General features: G+C 50.4%; 1 long non-coding RNA gene across 1 annotated transcript; it reads right to left on the reverse strand.

The window, feature by feature from the left end:
* LOC108637299 lies at positions 4983–10238 on the reverse strand. The gene is made up of 3 exons (XR_001918937.1): positions 9758–10238; positions 6074–6135; positions 4983–5399 (listed from the first exon to the last, which is right to left on the reverse strand). It is a non-coding gene; the product is annotated as an uncharacterized LOC108637299 (long non-coding RNA).

A 14895-nucleotide genomic window follows, 5' to 3' on the forward strand; every position in this document is an offset into this window, starting at 1 on the left:
AGCTAAGAGTAAAGTCTGTGGAAAGGTTCTAGAGTGACTGGAACTCCTGTGAACCAATGGTCAGAATGAAAAATGTTTTAGTCACTTGGGAAAATAGTCTGGCTATTTCTTATAAAGTTAAACATACACTTTCCATGGGATCCAGCATCTCCACTCCCACCATATCTCCACAACAAATCGCATTCAAATATGGTCAGCTTTGTTCATAACTGTCCCAATACCTCCAATGTTCATTAACCTGTGAATGAATGAACAGTATATCCGTACAATGGAATACTACTCAGAAAGGAAAAAGGATAGATTAGATTCATATGCACTAGCATGAATGAATCCTTAAAATATATTAAGTGAAAGAAGTTGGACACAAGGGTTATGGACTATTTTATTTCACTTACATGAACTTCTACAAAAGGCAAAACTATAGTGTTAGCAGTTTAGGGTTTGCCAAGGGCCAGGCTGTTAGGAGGAAGGAATGAATACAGAGGGGTCTGAGGGCACTTTAAGAGAGATGGAAATATTCTCGTGATTGTGTTGCTGGTATACAACTGTGTATTTGTCAATACTCACTGAATTGTTTCAATAAAGATGGTGAACTTCATTGTCTGTAAGTTATATTTCAAGAAAGCTGACCGAAGGAAATGCAGTCTTTTCCCCTGTGCAGCAGATAGAGATCCGTATAAGGATGGAGAGGCTGGTTCTAACCAGAGAAGGGAGAGCAGGTTAGAGGGTATTTGAGCCAAGTCTTGAAAGATGGATACGTAGCTATTTGCCAAGTAATAAAGGGCTTCCTTGGTGACTCAGATGGTAAAGAATCTGCCAGCAGTGCAGGGGACCTGGGTTCAATCCCTAGGTCAGCAAGATCCCTTGGAGAAGGGAATGGCTACCCACTCTAGTATTCTTCCCTGGAGAATCCCATGGACAGAGGAGCCTGGTGGGCTGCAGTCCATGGAGTCACATAACACTAAAAAACACTAAAGGAGGGAAGGCAATGCCAGGCAGCAAGGGCAGAAGAACAACACCTCGCAAGCTGGAAATAGCCAGACAGATTCTAGGAAATGCAAGTGGTTAGTTAAAACCTGAGGTTCCAGGAAGAGCATGTCCGGAGGTGACAGTGTGGTTGGCAGTTAACCTTGTAGGGTCTCGTACCCCGTACTAAAGCAAATAGGCTTTATCCTGTTAGCAAAGAGAGCTCGCTGAATACTTTTAAGCTGCAATAGACACATTCTGCTTTGGGTTTTGCAAATATTACTCTGGAGGCAGGGAGGAAGACAGATTGGAGGGGACAGCAAGATAAAAAAAGCTGAGAAACTGATCAAAACATTAATAAGTCAGAAGAAGAAGAAGCCTCACAGATACTGAGAATAGACTAAGGTTACGGTGGGGAGGGGAGGGAGGGGTAACAGAGTGGGGGAGGGGAAGGTACAAACTGTTGGATGTAAGATGGGCTCAAGGATGTCTGGGGAATCTTTTGTAATTCTGGTATTTTGTAATAGCTGTAAATGGAAAGTAACCTTTTAAAAAATTTGTATTTAACAAAGACTACTGTCGTCATCCAGATAAGATAAACAAGGAATTTTGTTCTGTGGAGCAGCATGATGCAGAGGGGAGATTTATGAGAGGCCCGGAGGGAGTGGAACTGGACAGAAGGTGTCCAAGGGCGCTGCGGGAGAGGATGGAAGGCAGAAAGACTCGAACAAAGATTTTACCTGCAGGCTCTTTAAAGAGCAGAGTGATGCTTTCGGGTCGCTCGATAGATGTTTGCTTCGCTGATGGAAACAGAGCTGGGCTCGTCTGTTCCTTGGGGAATAGTGGACCCTCAGGGCCACCCTCAGGTGTACGTCTGTGGTCCCTGCTCAGACCCTTCTCCCCCGAGCTGGCCCCCTCCACTGCCCCATGGCCCTTCAGCTGTCTCTGACCCTCATGCCTCTGCAGACTTGTCTAGCTCGTTCTATCGCCCTGCACACTCCTCTCACTCAAAGGCAGGATCTCACCTCCGGGCAAAGCCAAACCTGCTTCTGTTCCACAGTTTCTGGCTCTGCCAGGCACCCCTGGGGGCTCCCTCTGCTCTGCTCCCCCAAACTCTCTCCTGCTTCCATTACTTGCTGTGCTACTGCGGTTTATTTAAAACAAACAAACCAAAAGAAAAAAAAAAATGTATTTTGGTCTTCATCTATTTCCAGCTCACAGCTCTGACAACCTTGGAATTTCCTGATCAGTAAGAGCGATGGGAGCATCTTTTGTTATAATACTATTTGGTCTTTTGTCCTCAGTTCCTGAAATTGCTTCAGAGCCATCAAGGTGAAATGGATATCTTGTTGTACATAGTGAGACCCTTTCTACCACAGCTGGGTTTGATGAGGTGACTCTTGGAAGTGGGGGCTCTGGTTGCCAGGGGAACAAACCAGGAAAGGGGTGGAACTTTCAGCCCCACCCCCTCATCTCCAGGGAGAGGAAGGGCTGGAGGTTGACTCAGTTGCAGATGATTTAATCATGATTTGATCAGTCGTGCCTGTGTAACAAAGATTCCACATAAACCCCAAATGATGAGGTTCAGAGAGCTTCTCAGTTGGGGAGCCCAAACCCTGCCATGTGCCACCTTGTTCGGAGGCTCGCCCTTCTGCAGCCCTACGTCTGGCTGTTGGTTTGCATCCTTTAATATCCTTTGAAATAAACCAGTAATCTCAAGAGTAAACAGGTTTCCTGAGTTCTATGAGCCACTCTAGCAAATAAATCAAACCCAAGGAGGGGGTTGTGGGAAGCTTTGATTTACAGCCAGTGAAATCCACGAAACACCAACACCAGTAAGAATGCCAAGGAGATCAGACAGCGTGTCACCCTCCCTGCCTCCTCCCTGGGGACAGTGCCACTCTCCTCACCCACCTCGAGTCTTTTCAGATTCTGTTGTGACTGTTATTCCCCTCTTTGCAATATCATTCTGACTTATTTTCACACCGTGTCACATGTCAAGTTCATTCACATTGAGCTGGTGGCACAAATTCTCCCTAATGTAAACCTTCAATCAAAGAGGATGACCTGTCCATCCTTGAGCTTTGAGCCCAGGATCTCAGGCTCTGTCTTACTATGAGAACTGAAGTCCCTCCCCGGCCCACTGATGACACTGTTTATCCTCAAAGGAGAGAAAAGCAGGTTTTCCCTTATGGGCCAGACGATGTGTCACGTGGAGTTGTGAAGACTCCCCGATGGAGAGCTCAGCATTGGAGGGCCAGGCATGCTGGTCACAGACACCACTGACGTGGGGAGAGCAGAGCCCAGTGTCCTCAGCTGCCCTGAGGACGTCTTTCTGCAGATATTTGTCTGCGAGTTGGTCTGACATTTCTGCCGTTTGCAACAGAGCCAGTGGGACTCCGTATTAAGTGAGGAAGCAGCTGGTTGCCCTCTCCTCCACTCAGCCCTGAAATGTTGTGAAATTCCTTTGTTTTCAACAGCCCACGCGGGGACCTGAGAGACTCGATGTCCTTACAAACAGAAAGCTCCTTTTTTTTTTTTTTTTTTTTTTTGGCTGCATCATGCAGCTTGCAGAATCTTAATCCCCTGATTAGGAATAGAACCCATGATCCTGCATAGGGAGTGTGGATCTTAACCACTGGACCACGAGGGAAATCCCACAGGCACCTCTTAAATCACAACTGGGTCCTGGCCTGAGAGCTGCCAAGAGCGTTCTGTTCTGTACTTCTCTATATCTCTCTGTTTCTTTCTCTGAACCCCTTTTCATGTGTGCGTGTGTATCTGTGTGTGTGTGTGTGTATGTGTGTGTATGACCAACGTTTTAGTAAAACCCACCATGTTTATGATAAAATGTACTTTTATCATAACTCCTTTTAAAATTAAATACAAATTCTGAAAGGTCAAGGAATGTGTCATAGGTGTATGAGGAAAGAGCAAACCTCGTCCAATTAAACGATAAGAAAAGGAGCAAACCTCAAACATCGTATCTGAGAAAAGCTGCTTCCAGTCTGGCCTTAGGGTTCCTGTCTCCACAGAACCTCCCATTCTGAAAATTGACGGATGGCCCGTTTTCCCCGAGTAAGAAAATGCAGAGCATGTTAAATGTGGGGTCATGCTCACCCAAACAGTAAGGAGCCTTCCTGTCCAGTTCTTCTGAGTTCAGATGCTTGAGCTTCTCCCCTGGCGATGGGACCAAGGGCTCCTATGAGCTCAGAGAATCCACCATGAGCCTTCATACTGGCTATGACACCGTTTCTAAGCAATAGACACAACCCAATGATTCGCCCTTCCATAGAGAAGGCGTGATTTTCAAGCTTCAGTAAAGGTATTTTTTTCTCCAAGCATAATTTTTTTTGTTTTTCCTGTTTGACCTAATCTTATTCTTCGCCGAGCTATGGAGTCGAAGCTTATTAGCTCATTAGCTAAGTCAGGCGGATTAGGGGATGTATTCACTCCTTTATCCCATCTAAGACTACAAGATCATGCTTCCAGCATCTTGTCCTCAACAGTCTCCCTTCCAGTTGACAAGAAACAGCTATAACAGTCATAATTATAAAGCAGAGCTCTGACCAAACTCAGCTCCCTGCTCAAATACTTTTGGTTACCCCCAAGGTTTAGCCTTGCATCAAGACCCTCGATGGCATGACCCTGGTAAGCTTCCAACTTTGTCTCCCACGCAGTGGTCACCTGCTCCTGGTCTTTGTCCCTGGATGCCGGTCGCTCTGCCTGGAAGTCCTCCTCCCCTGTTCCTCCATCTCTAAATCTACTCATCTTCAAAACCAAGTACATGAACTCTGCTCTGAGCTTCCCCAGCTATAGGTAATTACACCTCTATTCTCTGAATCCTCAGAACACATTTCTTTTGTGATACATCACATTCTGTCATGTATTAGACACATTTGTGGAAAGAAGGAGGAAAGCTAACATTTATTAGATCGATCATTGCATTAAGACTTTTTATTAGCTCCTTCAAGGTTTATGCAACCCCGGGAGGTATATATTATTACTCTTTGTTACAGAAAATGAAACAGTTGCTCAGAGTGGTGCTATGAAATTGAATTCTGATAGCAGCCTTCACATCGGGGCTCTTTCTACTCCATAGCGTGTATTCCTTAACCTCCTCTGGACGGTGACCTTCCTGAGAAGGACCAGATCTTCATCTTCATACACCTCAAGACTCCAGGTGCAGGGCTCGGCAGCCGGCCAGTGCTGAAGGCGCCAGGACTGAGGGCGGGCTGGGCTGACTGGGCCAGCCCCGGCCCTTCCCAGCCGTGCTGCGCAGTGCAGCTGTGCATTCCAGAGTTACGCGTGCTGCCGTGGCCTCGCCGCCCGTGTTCCGCCTGCTGTCTGTGTCCTACTTAGCCATCTTTGATTGGCAAGCTTTAAAGTACTCTTTTGTCCAGATCCTGAGCATAACAATCAACTGATGATTTCTGGGGATGAAAACAAGTTGTTTTTCAGGGTGATTTTGTGCTGCTTTTTGGATCAATTCTGCTTGCATTTCTTCCACCCCATTTTAATAGCCAGAAATTGCAGACAGAAGGTGACATCCCCTTTGTATGAAAATTATGTGTGCGCAAGACCCTAAGCCTAGAAGGGCCTATTTCACTCCTCCTGTCCTGCTCCCACCAGCTCTCCCCCACGTGCTGAGTCACTCAGTCGAGTCCCACTCTGTGTGACTCCATGGACTGTAGCCCGTCAGACTCCTCTGTCCATGGGATTGTCCAGGCAGGAATGCTGGAGTGGGTTGCCATTTCCTTCTCCAGGGGATCTTCCCCACCCAGGGAACGAACCCGTGTCTCCCAAGTCTGCTGCACTGGCAGGCGAGTTCTTTACCACTCATGCCACATGGGAAGCCCCAGCTCTGCCCACCCCCTCCAGCTCTGTTCCCTGCCTCCTCCGCCCGCTCCCATCCAGTTGCCCGGAGCATTCTCTGCCCACCCAGTTGCCGCATTCTCTCATCGTCCTCCCAGCCACACCCACGGCCCTGACTCCCTCTGCCCAGGCTCTCCTGCCCTGCTGCTTAGCTCGTCCTGTGAACGCCCTGAGACTAGACAGCCGGTCACTGAGTCGCTGCATCAGCTCCGTACTCCTTGTTCAGCCGTACTTTATGCAGTAGCGTAACTGAAGAAGTAACTCTCCTGGCAGGAACGCAGGCACCATGGTTTCCTAATGAAAAAGAGATGTTGGACCAAGGGGGCTTTTCTCAGAGTCCTCCTGGGCACCGGCAGCCTGTCTGGCTGGTCCAGTCCACACACCGTCCCCGCCTCCAACATTCAGCATGAGGTTAGCAGCAGGAGGTAGAGACAAGGCAAGCCCCATTGCTGCCCTCTTACCCATCTGATAATGGGATGTGCGGTGACTCACACACCAGGCTTGTAACACCGGTGACATGAGCAGGAGTGACCACAGCCCTGTGGGGCTGGGAATTCACCCAGCCTCAGGGTGCCGGCCAAGGAGCCTCAGTGACCAGGAGGCAGGAATCCCGCCTGGCTGACTCCTCAGCTGGTGGCGCCTCTGACAGAGTGACGTATGCCCCGTCCCGTCCCCACACCTCCCCGCTGCCCTCTGAGGCCAAAGACTGGGCCCCACAGAGACTCCAGGGCTCCTGGGCAGGGCCATTGCGGGTGGAGGGAGGGGTGGGATCCACACTTCAGGGCCCTGCACATGCTGGGCGATCAGGACCCTACACATGCCTTTGATTTTTCAAGAGCGCCAAGGAGTCTCTGACTCTCTGGGTGTGTTGCTTTGATATTGGAAAATCCTCCTGCCTCCAAATTCATGCATCCAGCCCCGCCACCACCCACCCCCCCCCCCCCCCGCAACCCCGAGCAGGATTTACGGTGGCTGGATTTCATGGACATCAGTGCCCCGAGCAGCTGTCGTGGGATTTCTGACTTTTGGACGCTGGTTCATTTCCCACAAAGAGCTCCAGGGACATCTAAGCCCTGGGATGTTCCCCCTCAGGCCTCCCTCTCTCTGCCCCCAGCACGTAGGTTGCCGTGGCTCTAGCTCCAGTTGTTATGCGCTCCTTCAGTAAAATGTTGTCCATGTTTATTTGTAGCTGTTTCTCTGAGTCACAGTGTATCATGGGATGAAATGAAACGCTAAGAAGTAAAACTGGTCTGTGTGCCTCTGGGTGATGCTGTTGCTACTAGCCTCTTCCTGGATATGGAAAATACTTTCATTTGTATCAGGTGATAGATTGAAAAAAAGAGGCCGTTCTTGATGGGTTAGGAATTGCCCAGATGAATGTCAGACATAGACAGACAGATAGATAGAACTACCTTACACTCACATTTTATATGTCTATCACCTATCCATCTATATATGTAATTATGAGTGTGTGTATGTGCTCAGTAGTGTCTGACTCTGTGACCCTATGGACCATAGCCCGCCAGGCTTCTCTGTCCATGGGAGTCTCCAGGCAAGAATACTAGAGTGGCTTGCCATGTCCTCCTCCAGGGGAATCTTCTCGATGCAGGGATCGAACCCACGTCTCTGTGTCTCCTACATTGCAGGCGGGTTCTTTACCGACGAACCACCTGGGAAGCCCATATGTAATTATAGAGAGGTGCTGTTCTCAAGTACTAAATGACGGGAGGTCAAAACTCCTTTTTCTTTAAGGAAGGCAAACCCAGGCTGTGAGGCAGAGGAGGCTATGCCATTCTCCCAGTGGAGGTGGGGTCTGAGCTCCTTCACAGTTAGGAACAGTTGTCACACGCTGGCCCCCGGCCCTAGCACTGGCACTGAGGATGCACCCAGAGCCTCATCAGTTCAAGAGCGAAGCAGACGTTCAGGGCTGTCCCCAGCACTGGCAGAGGCAGGCCCTGGCCAGGGCTGTGCTCACAAGGTGAGGCCATGCCAGGCCCCAGGGGACTCCCCACGAACTCCGGCAGTGCAGCCTTTGCCAGGGTCCAGCACCCATGCACTTAACCTTTCAGGAGCAAGAGCAGGAAATAACCCCCAGCAGCAGCAGCATCTTTGAACGTGAGGCCCAGCAGGGCTGACTCTGCTGGCTGTACTGAGGGACAAGCAGCCCTGAAAGGCAGTCTCTGAAGCTCTGACGTTTCGAACAGTGTCTTGATCTCTCAGAGGCATCGTTTTGAAAAAGCACAAGTGTGGTCCTCCCTTCAGAGGTGAGATCCTCTCATTCAGATGCCAGTTTCAGGACCACCTGCAGCATATAAACTGGTAAACTTGCTGAGAATACAGATTCCAACCTCCCACACTGAACTCTGACATGGTAGATCTGGAGCAACTGATGCTGAAGCGGAAGCTCCAATCCTTTGGCCACCTTATGCGAAGAGCCATCTCATTGGAAGAGACCCTGATGCTAGGAAAGATTGAAGGCAGGAGGAGATGGGGACGACAAAGAGTGAGATGGTTGGATGGCATCACTGACTCAGTGGACATGAATCTGAGCACACTCCAGGAGATAGCAGAGGACAGGGAAGCCTGGCATGCTGCAGTCCATGAGGTCTCAAAGACTTAGCAACTAACACCACCAAAGGTCTAGAGTGGGCCCTGGAATCTGCATTTCAACAAGCTGCATTTCAACAGATTTGGGGACACTGGCTTGGACAGTCTCTTCCAAGCTCTCATTTCCAGCTTTCAGGAGATGGCAGAAAAGGAGCAGGGCTGGGCAGTGGGGACTGTGAAGGGTGCGGTCTCAGCTGGGAGCCCTGAAGCAGGACTGCATCTAGTAGCTTGGACCCGGATGCAAAGCAGCCAACCTTGGCACTCCTCTGTCAGTTACTGGCTGTGGGCTGCCTGGGGGTGGGGGGGGGGGCAGATGCTTCTAACCACCCCCAGGGTGAGTCAGATCTGGCTTGACCGAAGACAAGTCTCCAAAGAAGGGGACACCTGTGAGTCCATAACAGCCAACATTCCTGGAGGCTAGGGGCAGGGTGTAGCCCAATAAGGGGAGTCTGGGAGGGGCTCCACTTTGCCCCCTGGCTCTTCTGTTGGCCAGGAAGCCAGATAACCAAACTGGCTTGGGGGATGTCATGCACAAATTCTTGTGTCCCCCCAAATCTATATGTTCACATCCTGACCTCCAAGGTAATGGTCTGAGGTGGTGGGACCTTTAGGAGGTTATTAGGTCAGGAGAGTGGAGCCCTTGTGAATGGGAGGCATGGTCTCATTAAAGGGACCCCAGGATGAAAACCATAATCACAGAAAACTAACCAAACTTATCACACAGACCACAGCCTTGTTTAACTCAATGAAACCACGAGCCATGCCGTGTAGGGCCACCCAAGACGGACAGGCCATGGTGGAGAGTTCTGACAAAATGTGGTCCACTGGAGAAGGGAATGGCAAACCACTTCAGTATTCTTGCCATGAGAACCCCATGAAGAGTATGAAAAGGTGAAAAGACAGGACACTGTGAGATGAACTCCCCAGGTCGGTAGGTGCCCAATATGCTGAGATGGCTGGATGGAATCACCGACTGAATGGACATGAGTTTGATCAAGCTCCGAGAGTTGGTGATGGACAGGGAGGCTTGGCGTGCTGCAGCCCATGGCAGTCAGACACTACTGAGCGACTGAACTGAACTGAGAGAGCCCCACCACCACCCATGGGAGGACACAAGGAGTCTGTGGCCTGCAACCCAAAAGAGGTCCTCATGAGAACCCCCCCAGCTGCGCGTGGATCCCAGACGTCCAGCGTTCCCAGCCGGCAGAAGTCAATTTCTGCTGCTGAGAAGCTGCGGGTCTCAGCAAACAGGGGACGTCGGGGAGCAGCGGGGGTGGCCCTCCCCAAGGGCCCCTGCTCCCTGACTCACCACCGCTTTTCACGCCTGGCTTTAGAAATCCCTGTTCCCACGACAGGTTTTTCTGCTTCCCAACCAGTTCTTGGTTGTGTTCGGTTCGGTGGAGTTTGCTGAAAAGGTGAGTTCTGGGTAGCCGAGCTGCAGTTCGGGTCCCCAGCAGGCCGTTCCTGTTTTAGGGTGCGGGGTCGTCACGGGGGAGCGGGGGCCACCGTGGCGCGAGTCCCGCCTTGGTCAGCGCGGACCGCGCGCCCCTGGGAGGCGGGTGGCAGTCCCCGCGTGGCCTCCGCGGGCCCGGGAGGATCCGGACTCACCCGCGTGCCCGCGCCGGCGCCCCTCCCCGGGGCTGGGGGCTGGGGAGAGGCCGCTGGGTGGGGCCGGCTGCGGGCCCCTCCCCTCCCCCCGCGCGGAGCGTGACCGTGACCGTGACCTTGCCCCCAGCTGGGCTGCAGCTCCCGCGGCGCGGCGCGGGGCGGTGTCCAGGTTGCGGTGGGAACCAAACCGGCCTGTGCACGGGAGGGAGGGCGGGGTGGGGGAAGTCCTGCGCCTGTGGCGGGGGCGCACCCTGAGGTGTCACGCGCGGGGTGGGGGCGCGCGCAGAGGCGGCCTCGGAGCGGGCGAGGCTGGGACACCCAGCGCACGCGGGGGCAGCGTCCCGGGGGCCCAGGTCCCCGCCTGGACCCGAGGGCGCTGTGCGCCCGGAGATGCCCGCGGGTGGGGCGGGGGGCAGGAGGCGGGCTGCCTCTCCCCGCAGCATCCCGAGTTTGTGGTTCCTGGGGTCCCCGTGGCATTCGTTGGCCGCCGGCGACTCTGCGTCTCCCCTGAATGCCCCATCCCTTGAGGTTCAGCCTAATTACCGCCTTTCAGTTCCCCCGCAGTGACTTCCCCGCCCGCCAGGATACAGGAGAACTCAGTTTGGTAAACACCTTTCATCTTTGCAACTGGTTTCTTTTGTGGGCTCCTCTTCATGTGCCAAAACGGGAGATGAAAAAAACAACAAACTCCTGTAATACATAATCATTGTAGAAAAATTAGATATTACAGATAAGCAACAGCCAGAGGTTTGATTAAAATAATCCAAATCTTTCCACCCAGAGACAAGCACAGTAACCCGGATTCCTGACCTTAATGTAAATATGTATGTTTTTTAAAAACAAATTTCATTCTCATTATACATGTAGCTCTCTAAACTGCTTTTCCAACACATGTATGCTGAACATTTCAACAAGCTGCATTTCAACAGATTTGGGGACACTGGCTTGGACAGTCTCTTCCAAGCTCTCATTTCCAGCTTTCAGGAGATGGCAGAAAAGGAGCAGGGCTGGGCGAGAACTAGAATCCACGGTATCTTTTAGGATGGCTGTGGAGTACCCCTTTACAACCATAGATAGATGAGTGTATTTTATCACTTATTTAGGAGGCGTGCATTATTGTTGCTACGCTAAACAACCTTGTGCGTATATCTTGGTGCACAGGTTTGCTTGCTTCCCCAAAAACAACTCCCAGAAAGAGAATACTATAAAGATCGTCTTCCTTACAGGGACTTCTGCTGCATCTCGCCGGATTGTTCCTTCAGTGTACCTGTTTCTGATCCCTTCAATCTGAAAAGGCGGTCATTTTCCTCATACCCATGCCAATACTGGTTATTATTCTTTTAATTTTTTTCCAAACCAGCGTTTGAAAAATGCATTCTTGTAATGTTTCCTTCCATTTGTTTGATTACCCATGAGATTTATCACTTTTGACACGTACTGGCCATCTGTATTTCTTATTAATATTTCATCAAATGCCTCTTTAAGACTACTCTTGGCCTTTTTCCCGTGAGGGTGTTACTCATTTTTTGTTGATTTGTTCAAGCTTTCTACAATCAGTTCTCACACACCTCTACCCAGAGAACACTGCCCTTAACACATGTGAGAAGTTCCTAAGTGAATGCTTTCGTGAAAATGCTGTTGAAGTCAGGTTCCTTCCCGAGGGTCTTTAAAGGAGAGAGGCCCCTCCCTGAAGGCAGGGAGGGGAGCTGGGGGGCGCTCCTTGTGTGAGCTATTGAAACTGGTGCTGACCGAGAGGGCTAAGCTTGCGTGTAGCAGACACGGCGTTGGTCCCTGGTTGGACGCTGGACCCAGAAGCTGTGAGGCGAGGAATTCAGTGTTGCTGAACTCACTTTTGTCGGCTTCGCTGGAGGTTCCCCCGGGGAAGGCAACGTCAGCATTGCTCAGAGGCCTCCTTAGGAATGCAGATTCTCAGGCCCCAGCCCAAGAGACTTGTAATCACTCGTGAAAGTGTTACTTGCTCAATCGTGTCCAACTCTTTGTGACCCCATGGACAGTAGCCCGCCAGGCTCCCCTGTCCATGGGATTCTCCAGGCAAGAATCCTGAAGTGGGTTCCTGTTCCCTTCTCCAGGAGATCTTTCTGACCCAGGGATCGTACGTGGGTCTCCTGCATTGCAGGCAAATTCTTTACTGTCTGAGCCACCAGGGAAGCCCATAAGCACTTGTAAGATTTGGTGAAATATACAGACATAAAATTTCCCATCTTAACTGCTTTTAAGTGTACATGCAGTGGCGTTAAACACATTCATACTTGTGCAGCCGTCACCGCCATCCATGCATGAAACTTAATCTTCCCAAATGGAGACTCGGTCCCCATTAAACACCAAGTCCCCGCCCCCAGCCCCTGGCAGCCACCCTTCTGCTTTCTGTCTCCGTGAATTCACCTGCTTTAGTCCCTCAAGTAAGTGGAACTGTACAGTGTCTGTCCTCCTGTGTCTGGTTTCTCTCACCGAGTGAAACGTCTTCAGAGTTCATCCCTGTTGTAGCAGATGTCAGACTTTCCTGCCTTTCCAAGGCTGAATAATATTCCACTGTATGGATGGGCCACATTTTGTCTGTTCATTCATTCACGGATGGAGCTGGATGCATTCTGAGGTGCTATATGAGCAGGGTTCGCTGGGGATGGGATTCAACACAAATTGTAATCGGTGTTTCTGCAGTGGGCTTTGCAGCAAGTTCTGGGCCACTTGCCCTACGAGCCAGGCCATTCTTCCTCCACTGTGTTCCATCACACTGTAAAGACAAGCCAACGCCCCAAGGGCTGGTCTCAGTGAGTGAGCCCCACAAATCTTATAGAAAGTTTTTGAGAAATATAAATTCTTCATTTCCCCCTTTCTAGCCAGCTCCGCCCTCCACCCACCCCCACCGCCATCGGACAGCAGGACTGAGTGGATATGAGAGCCTCTTGGCTGGGGCCAGGCCTCCTCAGCTGGCTAAGTTCTCACCCCTGCCCCCGCCTCTCTCCTTTGCTTCCCCCCTCCCTGCACCTTGGTACCATCTTCAATCTGTTATATATATTTGACTTCTCGCATTTGGAGTGAGAACGCTGAGGCTAAAAGCCTGCATTCTGTAGTCACTCATTCAATAAATAGTTATCACATGTTACTCTGTTCAAAGCGCTGTTCTTCTTTCTGGGTACAGAGTGTACAGCTGGGAACAAAACAGACAAAAGCCCCACCTTTATCAGCTTTCTTGTTGATGGGACACAGATCATAAACAAGATAGATGAGCACGACTTTGGCTAGATATATATATTAACCATGAACAGTAAAGCAGGGGAGAGAGATAGGAATTTGGGAGGTGGTGGTGACCTTTTAGAGAGGGAGGCACTTCAGACAGTCACCACTGTCATGCAGGTGACCGTGGAGTAGAAATGGGAGGAAAGGGAACAGCCATGTGGGTGGGTATGGAATAGAGCAGTACGTGCCAAGGTCCTGGGGCAGGAACCTGCAGGGTGCCTTGAAGAAGCATCAAGGAGCCCAGTATGGTGGGGACAAGCAGGTGAGGCAGAGGAGATGAAGCCAGGAGAGCCAGCAGGGTCAGACCATGCAGGGCCCTGCAGACCAGTGCTGACCTATAGAAACATCCCCTTCGTGTGGACTTCTCTATATTCCAGTAGTGGTACTAAAAAGCGAAAAAAAAAAAAAAGATGAAATTAACTTTAATGTATTTTATTTAACCCAGTGTATCTGAAATATTATTATTTCAGTATATGTTCAAATTACTGATGAGACATTTTACGTTTTTTGTACTGCAAGGATGGAGTCTCCAGGCCTGGGGGAAGCATTGTAAAAAGAGACAGACAGACAGACAGACCCCTTAGATGATTCCTCACGTAAGCACCTGGTTGTTAAGTCGCTAAGTCATGTGCGACTCTTTGTGATCCCATGGACTGCAGCACGCCAGACTCTTCTGTCCATGGGGTTCTCCAGGCAAGGATACTGGAGTGGGTTGCCATTTCCTTCTGGCTGAACTAAATGAAGCTAGGCTCTTACAGTGTCCTTTTGAGGAAGAGAGGGCAACACATTTGTTGAAATACTTACGTATTCAAGAAAATTCCGGGGGAGTTTAGACAGTGAAGTAATAGTGAAAGAGACACAGAGTTATTCTCGGTTGGCTACTCAGCACATTGGAACGGTCCCTCTGCCAGGTCTGGTCGGGTGGTTATATTTCCCAGGTCAGAGCTGGGGGTCAGAAGGAGGGGCTGTCACCAGAAAAGGTTAGAACTCAGAGAGGGCACTCCCTCTGCATGAGTGGAGCCCCTATTACTCCCTTTGGTGGTCCCAGGCCTTTGCTGCAGGAAAAACTATTGTCAAAGGGGCCATTTGTCACTCAATGCTTCCCAATGTCTGGCCCCGGGTTGGCGTCTCAGGACTCAGTGGGGCTCATTCTGATCAACAGCTCCCCCATCCCCATCAGATTCATCCAGCATTCAGGCCGGAGACACCAGACTTACTTGTTCATATTTCCTTGATAATCTAAACAGAATGCTTTTTAAAATTTTTTGATTTTTAATTTTTTAAGTATTGTTGAATTACAGTGTTTCAGGCGTGTGTGTGCTCAGTCGTATCTGACTCTTTGTGACCCCATGGACTGTAGTCCGCCAAGCTCCTCTGTCCATGGGATTCTCCAGGCAACAATACTGGAGTGGGTAGCAACTCCCTTCCCCAGGGAATCTTTTCTACCCAGGGATCAAACCCACATTTCCTGCCCCTTCTGCTACTTTGCAGGTAGGTTCTTTACTGCTGAGCCACTTGGGAAGCAAAGTGATTCAGAATGGACTTCAATCTCCTAAAGTTGGACTAGGGTCAAATTCAATT

The sequence above is a fragment of the Capra hircus genome, chromosome 12, assembly GCF_001704415.2.
Source record: "Capra hircus breed San Clemente chromosome 12, ASM170441v1, whole genome shotgun sequence".
Lineage (NCBI taxonomy): Eukaryota > Metazoa > Chordata > Mammalia > Artiodactyla > Bovidae > Capra > Capra hircus.